Source organism: Pangasianodon hypophthalmus, chromosome 7, assembly GCF_027358585.1.
Source record: "Pangasianodon hypophthalmus isolate fPanHyp1 chromosome 7, fPanHyp1.pri, whole genome shotgun sequence".
NCBI classification, from domain to species: Eukaryota; Metazoa; Chordata; class Actinopteri; order Siluriformes; family Pangasiidae; genus Pangasianodon; species Pangasianodon hypophthalmus.
This window is the reverse complement of record NC_069716.1, coordinates 14,097,020-14,116,594: the sequence shown is the minus strand read 5'-3', so window position 1 is coordinate 14,116,594 and position 19,575 is coordinate 14,097,020.

Sequence of the window (19,575 nt, the reverse complement as noted above, 5' to 3'; positions counted from 1 at the left end):
ACAGCTGAAGTACTGGAGGTTTACTGTAGGAGGAGAAAATGAAGTGCAGATGTGCTGTTATAGTACAAAATGTTTATGACCCATATTACTACCATATTATTTTAATCTTTTGGAGTGGCACGGACATAAAGGTATATTTTTTGGCAATATTACGCATATTGCAAGATTGTTTGACGGTAGGGTGAGAACGTGATGGTAGAGTTAAATGATTAAATAACAGATTTACAGTTAAATGATTAAATAATTGTACAGATCATGAAGCAAATTTCATTTAGTATATTTCCTCATCCCCCCGGAAATTACATACTGACATATAGTTAACTTTAATGAACATGGTCTTTCTAATGGTCTTTCTTTGTTCTGTGAGCTTCATATTTAACTGCTTGTTCAAGCCTGTATGACACTAAAAACCTCCTGCTTGCGCAAAACTTTTTTGTTGCATCCTGTGAGATCCCAGTCTCAATGTATACCTCTAGTCTCAACCACCTTAAGTCTCAACCAGGAAAAAAAACCCAAAACATAAATCAATCAATCAAACAAACAAACAAACAAACAAACAAACAAACCCTGAATAGTGTGTCTCATATCCGTATTTTTGTATCAGTTTAGAAACATTACCTGTTCAATCTGAATAATATATTCATATTCAACTGCATCCCTAGTGTCCATCTTGGTTCTGCATGACAAAAATAAGTCTGACATCAGTTTGACATGTTTTGAGAGCTTGCATGCTGTCATTGTTTATATTTTTGAATGCTGTCACATTTGCCTTTGGCTGGTTCAGAGAACTCAAATTTGGTAAAGGGCATTCAGGCTTTGCACTATTTCTCTCAAAAAAGTATAATCACATCCTTTTGTGTTATTGCTTAAATAATGTACAATATACATGACAACCCCCAACATATTAAATTAGGCCTAATTTTAACTAACACACATGATATACAAGGTATTGCCATCCTAAATCAAAACAAATCATGCTTCATGGTGTATTGTTAGGGCTGTTATGATATTAAAAAGGGAGGCTATTCTGTAGCATGTTTTAAAGAATGCAACACACCAGGAAGTGCTTATAGAAGCAATTATTGCTTCTATAATAATATAGCTCAACAGATTTCTTTACTATGGTATACTGTCATTCCAATAGATCACCACACCCCTAATTCCAAACAAATGAGCAAGATATCTGACAGTAAACCCAATTCTACATTGCCCATCCATGTTCATGGTTAGGAAACATTGCAATTTGCTGCATCTTTGTGTAAATGGGAGTCAGGAAATTGTACCTAAAATCCATTATTAAGACACTAAGCAGTAGGTCTTAAATTCATCCTGACCTCATTTTCTTTTAAGATATAACTTATATAACCTTCCTACATTTTTTTTTGTTTATGTGAAAATCCCTGTTTTCTCAAGACTTTCATCTAAGACAATGATTTCCTCCCTGTGAACTCTCTCATCTAATGCCAAGGTCATCCCAGTCAAACATTAGTTGAAGATGATCACATCTGCACTTGACCAATGGCGATGATTAAAATATCATTCTGTATGGCACTTGTTTCACCAGGTAACAGAGAAGAAAAAACTTTTAGCATTTATTTCCAATAATAGGCAAATATTATGCTTGTTTCCTGTATATCTCTTCCAAATAGGAGATCAAAGATGGTTCTAGTCACACATGCAGAATATCGCTACTATTTTTATATAATTGAAAAAGGCAGCATGAGTTAAAACATGAAATAGAACAGTTATAAAGTGCAAACCTACTATAGAATTGCACAGTATGTAAAGGCAGTACTCATGCAGTTAAAAATATCCCTTTCTTTGGTAGATGGCAAAACAAACACAGGCTAACAATAAATCATGAAGGATTAATCATTTCTTATCATCCTTAATGCCCAACAAAGAGACAAAGTTTTATAATTTTTTCAATCAAGCCAATAAAATGAAGCCTGTGGTTTGAAATGCATTGGTGCAACTACCATTTGTCTCTGAGTTCTTTTTTATTTTATTAGATTTGTTATAAGAAGGAAAGTGAGTCAATAAATGTTTTAGGGATAACACTGCCTCAACCTCAAAGAAGCCATTTTGAACTGACATGCTGAAATTCACATAAATAGAGGTGAGAATTATGGCCTTGCAAATCTCAAACTTTGTGCACTCATCTCCCAGTTGTCAGCTTGAAGGAAGAAAGCTGTGGGATTTTTTCAATTTCTTGCATGGAGGGACAGGTGTTTACTTTGTTAATTGTATTCCTCACCTAATGCATAATGTGTTTAAACATTAATGACTACTCAAGGATCGAGGAAGCATTTTTTGCTTCCAGATTTGCAATTTTCTTTGGCTCAGAAAAACGGATGGATCACAAGTACATTTCTGGGTATACACATTGTCTGTAATTCCAAATATACAATATCTACACTCAAAAGACCATAATACAAAAGGCTTCAACCTCTAAAATGGTAGATTACATGTGTAACCGTGGTTCTTTGAACACCAGATAACTGCAAGGGGCAGTGTTTCAACACCTGGATAGCTTCTTGTGCCTGTCTGCAAAGATGTCAAGATGTCATTCACCACAAAGTCATGTGGTCATGTTATGACATTATAAAATACTAATGTTAATGCCCAACATTCCCTGGAAAACTTCCCAGTTCCTACCATTTTGTCATTGGTTCCGAGTTATTAAGGGAACCTAGGCAGTTATCTGGTGCACCATTTCACCCCTCCTAACTGCCAGGGGTGGTGTTTCAACACATAGATAACCTTTACCAGCATGTCACGAGGAACCAATTTACCCTGACTGGAAGAGTAATTGGATAAGATCATGGCACTCACTGGCCTTTGGAGATTGGTGGGTGATGTTGATCTTACAGCAAAATGACAAATCTGGTAACATGTAGCTGCAGCACACACCTCCTGGATGCAGATGCCATTCTCCTGGGCATACAGTCAGGTCCGGATGTATTTGGACAATGACAGAGTTTTTGTGATTTTGCCTTTATACACCACCAAAATGGATTTGAAATAGAAATGAAATATTTTTCAATGACCAAGTCAGTCGCCTGATCTCAACCCTAAAGAGCATGCTTTTCACTTACTGAAAAGTGCTTTGGCAGCATGCATCTGTGCATACTGCCTCATCTGGTGAAACCACCAAGGAAGTGATGCAAATGTCAATGGATGCAGCCCAGAACGATTTCGGCTGAGCCACATCTGACACTAGGTCATCCAACCACCTTGAAAGAGACTCCCAGCTCTTTTTTTGCCTTTTTATTTTGTTTGTTATCTGTAATTGTGTATGACCAGCTCTTTTTTTTGCCTTTTTATTTTGTTTGTTATCTGTAATTGTGTATGACCATTTGTGGATTGTAGACTTGTGTCATATTCTAGATTTGGTCATATCTGACCCCAATCTTGGGTCCAGATCTGCCATACTAGAGACCTGTGTTGGCATTGGTATCATTGCACAATGTGTGCATGAAATATCTGTTCCAGCAATTGCATTTCTGAAATGATCAACAGAGAACTAATGCCTGTCTCTGGCTTCCAGAAAGACTGAATCTTGCATTATCATGCTCTACTTTCCTTTAAGAGCTGAGCTTGTGAATAGTGAGAATTGGAAATTCCCCAATTTGCCACTAAGAGCACTATTCTTAGATAACTCTCTCAGATATGCAGCAAAGAAAAAAGTATCATGGTATGCTACTTCTGGTATCATATACCATGAGCTAGATGAATTGCTTAGCGAAAACCAGCTAATTAACGCCAAAGTGCCTTAGCACAGGAGAAAGTAGGGAATTAAAGAACTTGGTTCCAATCTTAATTCACTGATAGTTATCCCATCAAAGTAGGTCAGCTACAAGTGACTTATACAGCCACAAGCTGTTATACAGCTCGAAAAAAGATCACGTGTGTGAGGCAACAAGAATAAAGGGAACACTGGCTGTTAACAATGGTATTGTATAATGTCAGATGGTCACCACAAGGTTATGTGGTAAAAGTCTCAACATATGTACACACATGCACAAGAAGGTGTCCAGGTGTTGAAATACAGGCCCTGGCAGTTAGAAAGGGTGAAAAAGAAAAAGAAATATATTTTTGAAACCCTAACCTTGGGAATTTTCTATTGTTTACATATTATTTAGTAACAGACCACATAGTATGAACATCTGCCTTCCTAGTAGCCATATTCACTTCAGTAACTGCTTTATCTTGGTCAGGGTCATGGTGGAGCTGGAGTCTATTCCGGTAACACTTGGCACAAAGTGGGAGAACTGATACTGGATGAGATGCCAGTCCAATGCAGGACACCATGCACACACACAGTTACTCACTCATTCACACCTAGCGGTAATGTAACTTGGTCAGTCTGCCTACCTGCATGTTTTTGAACAGTGGGAGGAAATCAGAGAGCCTGGTTTGGACAGTAGTAGAAAACCTATGCAAACACAGCGAGAACATGTGAAACTCAGACAGTAGACAGACATGCAGACAGTAACCTGAGTTCAGGATTGAGACAGGGACGCTGGAGCTGTGAAGTCACAATGCTGTGCACTGCACCACTGTGCCACCTGGATATACTGTATACTTTGCAATGGAATAATGACAGTATGGAGTTTTATTGCATTTCTCTTTTGACTTTATTTCCAGTGCAAAAGTAAAGTAAACGGATGAATTGAATCTTGAAAACATTTTGTGGGGCCATCTTTGACAGGATAAAGGTTCCCACTTTGACACACAATAATGTAATGCTTTGTTACCAATTACCGGAACCATTATTTTGGCTGTGAAGTATTATGTTGTCATATAAAGCCTGCCCAGGTCAAGGGTAAAGAATACATTTCTTGATTTATGACTTTAGACTTTTGATTTGGTCTTTAGACTTTTTAGGAGTTTTTCTAAATACATTTGTGCCTCTGAGAGTGTATGTCTTTCCACTGCGACCACTGTCCAGAGGGCACAAGGAATGTCTGAGTCATATAGCTATAGCTTCTCATGCTGAGCACTGTGGGACTTAGGAAATATTCCAAATACCTGCTGCTTTCACCCTCAACACTCCACTCTGCCCTCAGGCCAAGAACCAGATTTTTCATGTCAGCTGGCACACACCTTCAGCTTGTAAGTAGATGTTTGACTTTCATAAGTCTCTCTTCTTTCAGGCAAATAGACACTCTGCCAAGGTTGCCATATCCTTGGACTGTGATCATGTCTTTTATACATGCAGATTGCCTTTGCTTTCCACTATAGAAATTCCCTGGGGCTTTTTACCAATCATGCTGTATATCTTCATTAAGGCAAAATATATATACATATATATATATATATATATATATATATATATATATATATATATATATATATATATAATTTTCATTTCATTCTTGTGTCACAGAAACTACCATATAATACAATTATAAATCTCTCTCTCTCTCTCTCGCTCTCTCGTGGGTGATATGACAAAAATCGTATTATACTTGAGGACAATTTATGTATCATGATATACAGGTTTGCTAACAACTTTTATCAAAAGAGTACTATTTATATGGGTAATTGACAAATAAAGGTTTTGAAAAGGTAAATGTTAAAGTGTAAAAAGCAAACATATTTTTGGCAGTTGTGAAAAGTTTGGAATGTGGTAAACACACATTTATATAAACATAAGCAATTATGTGAATTTAGCACATCTTCATCAACATTACACAGATAAGGATTTTGAAAGGGCATATTTTATAGTGTAAAAATCATGAATATTTTTGGAAATATATTTGGCAATTTTTGGATTGTATTGCACATACATTTATAGAAACACAGGCAATTATGGGGTGAATTGTGCACATTCTCAACATTAAATTGCCATGGTTTTAAAAAATGATCACATGGTGTGACCATGATTTACCCTCCAAATAATATATTTTCTTAATATGCTTAAAATTATTAAGTACAGTAACATCTGTAGAAAAAAACATGCATGCATTATTTATGAATTTACATAAGTTATGAACTTATATTTGTCATGTAATGGAGGCAAAGACAGATGCAGTTGCAGGTAAAACAGTGTTTTTAATGAAACACAGGAAACAAATCCAAAATGAAAGGCAAGTTCAATGCCAATAAACAGGCAATGAGCAGTCAATTGGCAGACAGACCAAATCAGGCTAGGCAGAGACGTGAAGAAATAAACTAGACCAGAAACAAAAACAGATAAGCAAACAGAGAAATAAGGCTTGGTAACATCAGGTGAACAAAGACAATACAGAGCATATACTTCACATTCATGTTGTGAATGAACGTCTCTTTAAAAGGGTCGGTGAGTGTGTGTGTGGTTGATTGGACACAGGTGTGTTCAATCAAAAGCTTGGCAATTGTGAGCGTGGCAGTAAGTGTGTGTTCTGGGGAGTGTAGTCCGCTGCGGCCATGTGAGTCGGGTGCAAACAGTCATGTAATGTGAGTGTTGTGATGGGAATCATAGTCCTGTGCCATATTCGGCACAACCATGACACTGGAAAGGCTTTACGCTTTACATCAAGAGCGGTAGTGAGGTTAGTCACTGATGTCAGATGAGAAGGCCTGGCATGCAGTTGCACACCAGTTCATCCTAAAGGTGTTCAGTGGGGTTGAGGTCAGGGCTCTGTGCAGGCCACTCAAGCTCTTCCACACCAGCCTTGGCAGAACATGTTGTTATGGATCTCACTTTGTGCTCTGGGGTATTGTCATGCTGTAACAGGTTTGGGTCACTTAATTTCAGTGAAGGGAAATCTTAATGCTAAAGACATTGTAGACAATTGTGTGCTTCCAACTTTGTAGCAAACATTTGGGAAATGCCAACACATGGGTGTGATGGTCAGGTGTTGTGTTATATAACATACAGTATGTCTTTACCTGTAGACATTTTCAATTTATGTTTTAATAGCTTTAATTGTATGTCTTTTCTTCACATTTTTAATAAGGAAAAATAAAATTAATTATTTTGTAGACAAAATTGATATTCTGTGTATCAATTATTTACAAGACTTCCTTAATAATAATCTAACTGAGGGTGTCTCTTGCAATGAGACAAAATCTAAAGACTACTCCAGTTTTATCTGCAATGTGCAATAAACACTAAACACTGCTAAAGAATCTTGGTGGAGTTAACACATTTGTAACAATTGAAAATGGATCAAATTAATTACACACTTGATAAATATTCTAAACTTTGATCATCTTAGTGAAATTACATTTGCAAATACATTTTAAAACGTTAATCTGTAGTTATTGTTATCTGTAGTTAAAAGTGCACCTGTAGTTATTGCTATCTGTAGTTAAACGTAAATCTGTAGGTAATGAAATCTTTTTTTTTGTTTGACACACATAGGACACACACACACACACAAATTGAACTGAATAAGGCACACCCAGTGAGAGTAGTGGTCAACAGCTGCTGCTACTACCTACAATCAGATGACAGATGGAGGAGGTGCCAATCAGTTTAGCTAAAGAACTCTTTGGTGCCTAGCCCATCCATTTCAGCATGAAAAATTGGGGAGCAGTTAATTGGCAAGACTTGACTACTTTAACTATATGGTGGATGGCAATACACGTGATTCTTACTGTGCACTAAATCATATGTCCAGTGGAGGTGATTGCTTCATTTAGCCAGGCTTTATTGTTGGACTGAACAGGGTGTCAGCTAGGATTGGTACGGAAAACTAATATTTTATCAGGACAAGTGTGTTGTACTCTGTAGGACCTGTGACATTGGGCATCAGTAATGCACAGAACTATACACATGTATCGTGTATCAAGTATCAAGGGGTTTATAACATCCTGATGGCGAGGACCTCACCAAACAACACTCATAAATAGTGCAAATACCATACTTTATTGAGACTGAGAATCACTCAAAGTGTTTACTGTTTAGGCTATTGAGGATGAAAATCTTCTGATATTGTAATCTTTTGAGGATAAGAATAGCTCAGATTAACCACAGAACATATACCAATCAGCCATAACATTAAAACCATTGGCAGGTGATGTGAATAACACTGATTATCTCATTACAGTGGCACCTGTCAAGGTGTGGGATGTATTAAGCAGCAAGTGAACAGTCAGTTCTTGAAGCTGATGTGTTGCAAGCAGGAAAAATGGGCAAGTGTAAGGATCTGAGCGACTTTGACAAGGGCCAAATTGTGATGGCTAGACAACTGGGTCTGAACATCTCCAAAACAGCAGGTATTGTGGGGTTTTCCCAGTATGCAGTGGTTGCTACTTACCAAAAGTGGTCCAAGGAAGGACATCTGGTGAACCGGCAACAGGGTTATGGGTGCCCAAGGCTCACTGATAAGATAAGATCAACTTTATTAATCCCCAAAGGGAAGTTCAGGATGATGCATGCGGGGAGTGTAGACTAGCCTGTCTGGTTTGAGCCCACAGAAGAGCACAAATTGCTTAAAAAGTTAATGCTGGCTATGATAGAAAGGTGTCAGAACACACAGTGCATCACAGCTATGGGGCTGCGTAACCGCAGACCGGTTAGAGCGCCCATGCTGACCCTTGTCCACCACCAAATGTGCCTACCATGTGCATGGGAGCATCGGAACTGGACCATGGAACAACGGAAGAAGGTGGCCTGGTCTGATGAATCACATTTTGGCAGCACAAGGGGGACCTGCACAATATTAGGCAGGTGGTTTTAATGTTATGGCTGATCAATGTATGGGAAATTAAGTACCATTCAGTTTGGTGTCTGGTGAAGTCTGGTAAAGATAGACAGTGAGCTCTCTGCTGCTACTTCATAATTATCCACAGTCCAAAGGGGTAGCCTGTCTTTAGACATCAGAACCCCTGTACGGTGTTCCCCAAAGCTCACAAAAATCTTGTCAATAACATATCCTTTATATTTGGCTACATGTTATGCAGATTAATACTCAGGCATTAATCTGTGCAGGCATTAATCTGCCATCATAGTCAGTAAATGTGCTCTTTTCTCAGGACACTACTTCAAAGCCATTCTGCATATAAGAACTCTTTAATGCTTTCAATATATTGTGGAATAGCCCAGTCACTCAATTTAGTGATTTTACCTCAAGTTGGGTTACGTATTCAATCAGCTGTGTTGTGTGGAAGATCCAGCTTCAGTTTCAATATGCAGCTTTAATATCACCCTACAGCACATCCGACTCCTGCATTACAATCATCAGATAATCAGATAGGTCATCAGATATTCTGGTGGCGGGTTATCAGCACTGTCTGCCAAAGTGGGCCTCAAGCTTAGAAAGTCAGACACAGCTACCGTAAGTACCTCAGGGTCTGTCTCTGTTTGTGAGGTGGCTATAGGCTACTAGGCTCCTATAACCAGGATGGTCTGCACTTCATTGCACTGTTTCACTGTTGCTAACATTTGGCCCATGCCTGCTGCCAGCTCTTGTACTCTGCATCCCAAGGCAGTAAAGGCACTTGCCCTTCTTCCATAGAACTGATTAGTGGAGTCATCTGCCCACTTCTGTTCCTGCCATTACAACATGAAGGAGCATTATGTTTTTCTTCCCACCATGCTTTGATGCCATATCTGAAGCTTGTTTCACTCATTGCTGTGACTGATCACTGACATGAAAGAAGTAGGTCTACTTTAGAGACAGAATACTGTAGTTATTAGCATTGACACTTAGCAATAGCTATATACAGGGTGGAGATTATGTTCTTTATATTTCTTTGTATATGATGAACGAGCCATGCTCTGAATGTGGGTCAGGTGAACCAGTGGTTAGTCAACACCAGTTGTTTTATTTACTCTAGCTATTTTACACATTCCATTTTTTAATTCCATCAGATTAAGGCAGCATGGCAGTGCAGGAGGTAGTGTTGCCTCCTCACAGCACCCAGTTCCGTTGTTTGATCCTGACCTTGGGTTACTGTCTGTGTGGAGTTTCACATTTTATCTCTGTGTCTGCATGGACTTCCTTCCACCTCCCAAAAACACATACCGCTACGTGGATTGGTGGCTCTAATTTGCAGCAAGGTGTGAAGGAGTGTGTGAAAGTATGTATGCGTGGTTCCAGGGTGTATTCCTGCCTTGAGTCTAGTGTTACTGGGACAGACTCCAGATCCACTGTGACCTTGAAAAGGATAAACAAGTTACTGAAGATGAATGAATGAAATGAATGATCAGATTTCTTTCACAGTATTATGCTTTTTTAAGCATGATTTCATACCATGAACTGGCTGTCTTGACCACAATCATAATAGACAATTCTAGTATACTCGGATATGAATCCCTACCAGTATTTTCATAAACAAACTGATTATGAACCTGATAATAAATAACGGTAAAATTGTTACCCGCTCCTCCTCCCAAAAAAGTCCTAGTGTCAAAAAACACACCCTAATTATGAGGCACATGATATTTAATGGTTATTTGTACAATATTATGGAAGCTGAAATTAACATATCATGAATTAGTCATTTCTGAAACAATCCGGATGTGTGGCATTTGCAAAAATGTCAGCAAAAAGTAATAAACAACCTACTGTGCTCTTCTCCTTCCACTAGGAGGTATTCATTAGTGTGGAATGTCACTGTGTATGCACCCATGCTTTGAAAGAATTCTGCTACTTTAACAGAAACACAAATTATCTCATGTTAATCTTTTCTAATTTCATTTTGTGTCAAATGATGGTACTAACGGATATACATTTCAAATGATTTTGTATATAGCATGAGAAAAAATTGAAAGTGCACACCACTGACTAATTTACTCATTAATTCTGCAAATCTAATCCCATGTAATTGGTGACGTACTTACAAAAAAGATGGAGCGATGTTATGGCACCCTGTTGCTCAGAGTCAGATACACAAAATTAATATTAATAATTTGGATGATCATATTACATCAAGGAAAAGAAACAATTCTCAAAATTATTGTTACGACCCAGTCTAGGGTTGGGTCATACGACATTAGTGGCATGGGGTAGTGTTAGCTGGAGAGCAGTATGAGGTGTCGTCGGGAACACACACACGGGACACACCAGATATATACAAAACGTGATGTACTATACTAGATAGGTACAAGTGCTGTACATGCAATAAGCGGGTGAAGCGTCAGGGTGGACCAAGGCCAAAATAATAAACAAAAGACACCGTTATAGGGAACTACCTGACCTACAAAGAAACACCAAAACAAAATACAGCATTACTTCCCTAACTCCCTAAGCAAAAACATAGATAATACCCACTCCCAAAATAAATGGCAGCCGCACCCCTACTACCAGTGAAAACTAGCAGAGAATAATATTTACAAATATACAGCAGTTAGCAGCTAATTACAGACAGCAGAAGTACCAAAGAGCAATCCAAGTCCAGAATCAACCAACAGTCAAGCAAAACACAGGTCATACAAAAGAGGAAGGGCAACACACAAAACGAGCAATGGATTAAGCCGAGCTCCTGAGCTGAGCCGAGTGGAGCTTTAAATACTGTCGCCTCTGGATGACATCATCGTAGACAGCAACCACAAAATCCAGGAGTGGAGCAGCAGGGCAAGGTGGGCCAGACTGGATTCCGGATTGACATACCTGCACAGATTGACACACACAGGAGACACACACAACCAAGGCATACCGCAGGATACTACGGGTCGTAACATTATCAAAATTCTCTGGCAACACCTAAATAATTACTTATAAATAAAACAGAAAGTAAAGGTCATGGTCAATAGATATCTAAAATAATGTAAGTAAAATAATGTGAGATGTCTTATGTTGTTGTCAAATCGCCACCTCTATTCATAGTGTTGAAGTGTCAAAATGCCTTGACAAATTGCAAAAGATGACACATGAGCTCAAACTCCAAAACGAGTAATATGGCTTTTATTTATATTAATGTGCAAAACATTAACACTGTATGAAATCCAGCCTGGTCACAACCCTAATTTGTACAGATTTTACTAAAAGACCATTCCCAGAATTTGTACAAATACACACAGATAAAATTCCAGGAGCAAATTTGCCCTGACAAAATCGCTGTAGCTAAAAAAAAAAAACAAAAAAAAAAAACAGCACAACCTCCTATCACGTACGTATAAATCTACACAATTCTTCAGGTGGCTTATTATGGACATATTCATACATCAGGTAGCTCTTAATTACTATTGCTGGGGTGCTATGCAGGATATTGTACAAACAGGGAAGTGTGCTGCCATTTATTTAGCTTCAGAGTTTATTTGATAACTTTGGTTTTGAAAAAACAATATCCACAATAATAATATACAGAGGGAGATAACCAGTACATATGCACATTTAATAAATACATTTTTTAAAAATTGTCTAGTGTTTCTGTTATATAATTCTTATCATAGAAAAATAAATTCTCATTGAAAAAAAATTTTCACATTCAACTTACTTGTAGCAAATTCTATACAATGAATATCAGTATCCTGTCCCAAGCACATGATGTACAGTATATCCAATTAATAGGATATAAATTTGAAGTAAAAATAATAAATGTTTTCTCTGTGGTTACCCAATCTGTACCCCCTATTTGATTTGCGATATGCATGTGTGAACGGTTTACCCATGCATAAAACGTCACATGTTACAAAACTTGAGTTTTGTGGTTATAACTTACAAGACTAAATCCTTTGTAGGATTCTAAGTGAACAGGCAGCAACAAAACCACAGAAACCTGGACCAAACTTTACACAAGAACTCCACTTATTTTGCTGCAGGAACCATAAAACATAAGAACATCCCTGACCCTCTCAGCCAAGAGGAACCCTGCCGAACCTATTGATTTAGGCCGTTGACCAAGACCAGAGGGCTGGTCCACAGGATAAAACCCAAGGACCCTTAGCCATAAATCTGGTAACGTAAAGGAAGGGGGGGGGGGTGCACCCAGGGAGGCCTCAAGAAAGGGTTAACACAGGCTGAGAGCTGTAATGAGACCTTTGTTCTTTCCCCCCCAAGAACACAAAGTTCATCACCATACTCACATTCCACAGACAGAACCCTCCATATAATAATCTACAGAGACAGTGGAACTGACAACTGCAACTGCCTATATTCTTCCATGTTTCATTGTACACTTACCATGCTTATAGCCATAAGGTCACCATTAGTCATTTGATTATTTAACACGCATGATTTTGATTGATTACGAATATGATTATTATGGTTGGTTATTGTCTTGTTTGGTACTTGTCTGTTTGTTAAATGATTTTCTGAGAGTTAGGATATTTGAGTAGAATGTTGTTAAATGCACGTATTGATAGTTGGGACTAAAGGTTTGATCTAATAAAAATCTATAAGATATAAGAAAGGGTTAAAGCCCTCAGACACAAAGGAAACTGGGAGTCCTCGTCCATTAACAACTTCAGGGAGTCGACCCAAGTAGACTGGGAGTCGACTCAAGCCCAGGGGGGAGTCATCGAATCATCGGAGTCAAGTCAAGAAGAGTCAAGTGGAGTTGAGTCATCCATTAAGACTCACCAAGAGCTCCAGAAGTTTTTGCCCCTCAACATCACAAGGAGATGAGACTCCGACGCACTGAGACTCTGACATCAACTATGGTTCCTGTGGATCCTCCAACTCCAGCCGTTTGCACCATGAACCACCTGCTCCTTTGCACCCCGCCTATGAGAATCTACGCTCCTCACTCCATACACCGTCCTGATTGGTCTCCCGAGATGCTACTCAAAAGTCAGACTGCTGGCGAATCCAAATCGCCAGGAAAGCCCTCAGACAACGACGCAACGAGGGAATCCCCGTCCGAAGAGACAATGTAAACACAAGTACCTCCAGATTCTTGCTGAACTGGTGCTTTTAATACAAAAATTAAAGCCCTTCTAATAGGAAAGAAGGTTAATTGATAAGTTGATGGTTCATTCAGGTCATGGTCTGAGAAACAGCATACAGTCCTAGAAACTCAGGATTTCAATCATTCTCTGCTCAAAACCCTTCTCTGTTTAACCTTTGTGTGTGTATGTGTGTGTGCATGTGTTTTAGTTTAGTTTAATAAAGTCTTGTCTGATTTTAAAGGCAAGTGTCTTGTGTCTCTGTGCTCTAATTTACTGCCTTAAACTGCCGATCTTGTTACTATGCTCTTAATATAATGTTTTCACTATATTTAGGATATTATTACAGGTGGCCACAGAGGTAATATCTTATGCAGAATTAACAAATACACTAATCTTAATTTATTGCTGGAAGAATATTTGATTAATTGTTACAATATTAAGCTTGCAAAATTTTCAATCACAGGAGTATTAGTGAGGTTATTGAACAAGAATAAGTGATTATGACCATAGAAAGATTGGTCATATTTACCGATTATTCAGAAACAAGTATGCAAGCTAAAACAGATATAATGCCTTCATGCCAGTATAATGCATTTACTTATAGTCTAATCTTAGCAATATTAGAGTCCATTGTTTGGGAATAATAAAAGAAATAAAGGTTCATTAAATGTTTTACATCTTTTTTTTTTATCATGTGTATGTTCTGCATCCTCACTGAATGTTTGAGGCTGCAACAGGCTGAACACAGACACATGGGAAGCAGGGGTAGTGGAAAACAAGTGCTTTTTTATATTTTTTTAAGTCTTTAGTGAAGTGGAGGTGAGGTAGGTGCAGAGTGCTGGGGAAATGGTGCGGCATTGTGGTCATCATAGATCTGGGCGTGGCGATCAGGGGTGAGCAGTGTTGGTGTGAGGCTTTGGCCATGGGTGTGAAGGTGCTAGGCTCTGTGCTGGTTGGGAGCATGGTCTTCATTGCTGTCTGCAGTCTCTGTGTGAAAGGGAGAGAAAGGGATCAGCATTTCTATCCAGACCAAACTGGCTCACCTTATTGTTCCTGCCACACCCTAAATGTTTACATGGGTGCTATTTTTTTAAAAAACATCTTATTAAAAGGATATTAACCCACCTCATTAAACAGATAGAAATTTCACTGGTCTCACATGGATGTTTTCTATCCTCAGTATATCAGTATATCTCAAATATCAGTTGGATTATTAATGGAATATTAAGCTGCATGTAAACATAGCCACTGATGTTGGATAAAATGGCCTGACTAGCAGACTTCCCAAAGGTGGCTTTGTGCAGTCCAGTCAAGTTCTTCTACACAAAACTCTGCAAATTAGCTTTATTTTATGCAGGGAGGTGTTGTTATACTGAAACAGGGAAGAGCCTACATAAATGTTTTGACCTTTGGAATCGCCAGGATTTCTGCATTAATTACTCATGAAATCTTCAAAATTGTCAGATCTTCATTCAAGTCAAGTCATATTAATACTTTCATTCTGTCTAAACTAATAACACAAAGAGCTCTTACTTGAAGTCTTTGATTAATAATTCACAGCCCTAGCTGAGAAAATGATCTGAACCCTTTTCATTAATAGAACTAGTTAAAACTCTTTTAGCAGTAAAAGCCTCCACCAAAGGGTTCCTGTAGCTGCTGAATGGACTTGCACAGTGAGGAATTTTAGACCATTAGTTCCTACAGCACTAGGGTGAGCAGTCCTTTTCAGGTTAGCATCTAAAATAGATTAAGACTGGACTCTGACTTGGTCATTATAAAACCTTAATTTTCCCTTTTTTTAAACCATTCTGTTGTTGATGCACAGTGATTGTGTGGGTTAAGCAAGATACTGCTCTTGCTAAAATATTGCTAGGGTGTTACTACGTGGTTGCTATGGTATTCCACGTGCTTGCTAGGGTGATGCTAGGTGTTTGTTATGGTATTGCAGGAGGTTGCTTGGGTGTTCCTAAGCTGTTGCTAGGGAATCCCAGACGGTTGCTAGGGTGTTGCTAGACAGTTGTTAGAGAATCCCAGGTGGTTTCTAGGATGTTGCTAGATGGTTGCTATGGTATGCCAGGTGGTTTCTAGGATGTTGTTAGCTGGTTGCTGTGGTATTCCAGGTGGTTGCCAGGGTGATGCTAGCTGGTTGCTGTGTTATTCCGGATGGTTTCTAGGGTGTAAGTGGGCAGGCAGACCACTTTTATCTATGTTCAGTTTATCTCAATTGACAAATGCTTAAATCATACAGGAATTAGCAAGGCAATCAAAACTGCAATATCACATGACTACAGACAATTTGATTATTTCATTAAGCATATGTCATGAATATCCCTAAATAAAAATAAAATATAAATTAGGTAAATTATTTATTACATATCAATGTTATTCAAAAAGCCTAGTGGAGACATGAGCGTGGTTTAATTATTTTTGTCCACAGCACACGTCCTGCAAATTGAGCACAAAGTGAAACTTTGGATATAGCCTACATGTATATACATCATGTGGTTGAGAAAGGACTCTGATATTCTTCATATAGAAGGTGCTACATGTAAGGTAAATGTGAATTTTTTCTGTAAAACTGCACGTTTATGCAGAAAATTACAGCAGCCTTAATAGGGCCATAAACATGCATGCATACTACACAAAGAAAGTACACCTTTCTTCAATTATAGGGTTTTATTTAGCATAAATCTAAATAACAAGTGTTACAACTTCTATAAACAAACAAATAATCTCAGTTTGTAGACATTTTCCCCAAAAAGTAAACCAACCTTCAGAAACTAGGTGGGAAAAAATAAGTAGACCCTTCCTACTTCCACAATCATTAAGAGAGTAATTAGCAGCCACTAATGAAATGCACAAGATTAGTTCATCATCAAGAAGTGTGACTAACTTTTGACATTTGGTGTTCTGGAGCAATCAGGTGTGTGTATACATCATGCCAAGAAAAAAAGAAGAAAGAAAGAAAGAAAGAAAGAAAAAAGAAAGGTCTTGATCCCAGAGAAGCAACTGTTGCTGGTCATAAATTGGGGAAGGGTTATATGGCCATCTCCAAACAATTTGAACTCCACCATTCTACAGTGAGAAGGCTGGTTTACAAATGGAGATCCTTCAAGACAGTTGCCAGTCTTCCCAGGAGTGGGTGTCCCAGCAAATTCAGTCCAATGTCAGACCGTTTTAATCCTCAGAGATCTAAAGAAAACCCAAGAGCTACATCATGTGACCTACACGCCTCTGTAAGCACACTAAATGTTTATGTTCATGACAGCACAGATATACAAATCACTTATGCTGGAGAAAAAAAGCAGAAGCTTTGTGGAAGCACAATGATTGAAACAAATTCATGTGATACACATGCTCTATGGGATTTTACGATAAGTACGAATAACAAGTAGAGTTTGTACAAGTGTTACAAATATGCTGGATTGTTTTTTTAGTACTATATCCCTGAATTATTGTAAGACTTTGTTGATGAAATCACCAAATAAGACTTAACTTTAATTAGCCAGCTGCTCTCCATTAATCCTGAAGAGTAGATTCACCTATGACCAAGTTAATATTTTTGCCCCAACATCTCACTCTCCTTCTTACCTTCCACTAATTTGTATTCTGCATCACAAATGTAATTTGTTTGTTTCCATTCATTGTGTTTAATGAGCCTACTAATATCAGTTACACCCAAGATTGCCTGATGTCTGAGTGTGTTGCCACTCTAAGCGAGCACATGAAGGGAGGCAAGGAAAAATGTAACCTCTAAATAGAGATTTCTAATTGCTCTGACATTGTACGCACCACTGAGCCTCATTTGAATGTTTGAGTTTCAACTGCACACTTCATTTCACCTTCCCTCTCTTCATCTTTTTTCAGAGTAGAAAAGCAAGAAAAGGAAAGGGAGACAGAGAGAGAGAGAGTAAATAATCAGAGTAAGACAAAAAGAGAGAACAGCTTATTTAATGAGTAATGAGAGATAGAGATAGATGCAAAAGAAAAGAGACAGGAGAGAGAAGAAGAGAGAGTCCTTTTCTACTCCTAATTTACTGTATGCTGCATATATACAGCTGTGTGACAAATTAAAGGGAAAAAAACAACAGTGAAATATTGTGCCACCACAAGCCACCAGAGCTGCTTCTATGAACCATGGCATAGATTCTACAAGTCTCTGGATCTGTACTGGAGGGATGAACACCATTCTTCCAAAAGATATTCTCTCAATTGATGTTTTGATGATGGTGGTAGGGAGCACTGTACAAAGAGATTAGCTACAAGTTACTAGAGAAGTGGTAATGGATAATGCAAAGCAGAGTATAATATGATAGGAAAACTGGAAGCCAAAGAAAGTCAACAGATGAATTTGGATATGGATGACAATAACTGACATGAGGCTATCACAGGCAGAAGCTCAACCAAACTGGAAAGTCACCTGATCATGCACACCTGGTGTCACCCAGACACCCTGTATAAACAGACTCTGGACTCTCGGTCTTTGTGAAGTGTTGCTCAGTGTTGTCTATTCACTTGATGCACTAAGCTTTTTGTTTCCATGTATAGTCATCTGGTTTTTGATCTCACTTTGTCTATCTGGTTTTTGATTCTGGTTTTGTTCTAGTTATCCTTTTTGCTGATCGCCTGAACTGTTGCCTGTTTTTTGACCATGATTTTTGCCTAATGTTATGGAACTGTCTGCCTGTCCTATATTTATGATAAAGCACTTTTGCAACTGCAGCAGCCTCTGCCACCTGACAGATGCCAGGATGGTCTCATACATCTACGATACACTATAAGCAATATTATTAAATTGTAAAGCTTATTTAACTGCACTTAATCCAGTAGAAACATTGGACCACAATTAAAAGGTTGGTTATTTGGTAGTAGTTAATTTATGAGTTTTGAATGTAATTGTGCTCTTTGAGAGGAGTTCTCAGCATGAATAAGAGCCAGATTGCTGCCTTCTGACTGATAAGATGTTCATGCTGGCTAAAAAAGCTTTAGTAATAAAAACTAGCCTCCTAACTGACTATTTGTGTGGCCTAGGCCAGGAAAAGCAGACCATTTATTACTGACAAGGGGTCACATGTTAAGCTTTCAGCTACTACAGTATGGTTTTCTCATAACCTGACATCTGTGGCCACAGCCACCTGCCTGCACTTCCTCCCTCTTTCCTTAGACACATGCACATGTTGCATCATGTTTGAATGTCATGATGGAAAAAAATAGAAATGGTGAATACCAGGCTACACTGTATTATATTACCCCTTGCAAAACCATGCAAGATATTTCTTCATGCACAGTGACAGAGATGATGAAAATTTGGAAAGGAAAGTCAGTGCCAATAAATGTTTTAAAAAATAAAAATTTAAAAATTTAATAATTCAATAGGGTTTTCTGAAGACAGGAATTATTGCAGTACTGTGCAAAAGCCTTAGGCACATGTAAAGGAACACTGTAAAGCATTCAAAAAACACATTGCCTTGAAAAATAAGAAAATTAATATTTCTACATTAAAAATGTACTATAAAGAGCAGTAAAAGCATTAAACTAAACAAAATCAATATTTGATGTTATAAACATTTCCTTTAAAAAACGAAACAAAACAAAAAAAGCACCTGTATTGTCAGGTTTATAGAAACATTGGCTGGTAAGTTTTTTTAAGCATCTTGGAGAATATGCCACAGTTTTTCTGGAGACTTTGACTGTCACACTTGCAGGTAATACCTGACAGCCTTCATTATGTTTTTTTTTTTTTTTTGTATGTAAAGTGGTCTATTATGTAATATGTAATACTTTCTTTGGTGACATACAATTTTTTT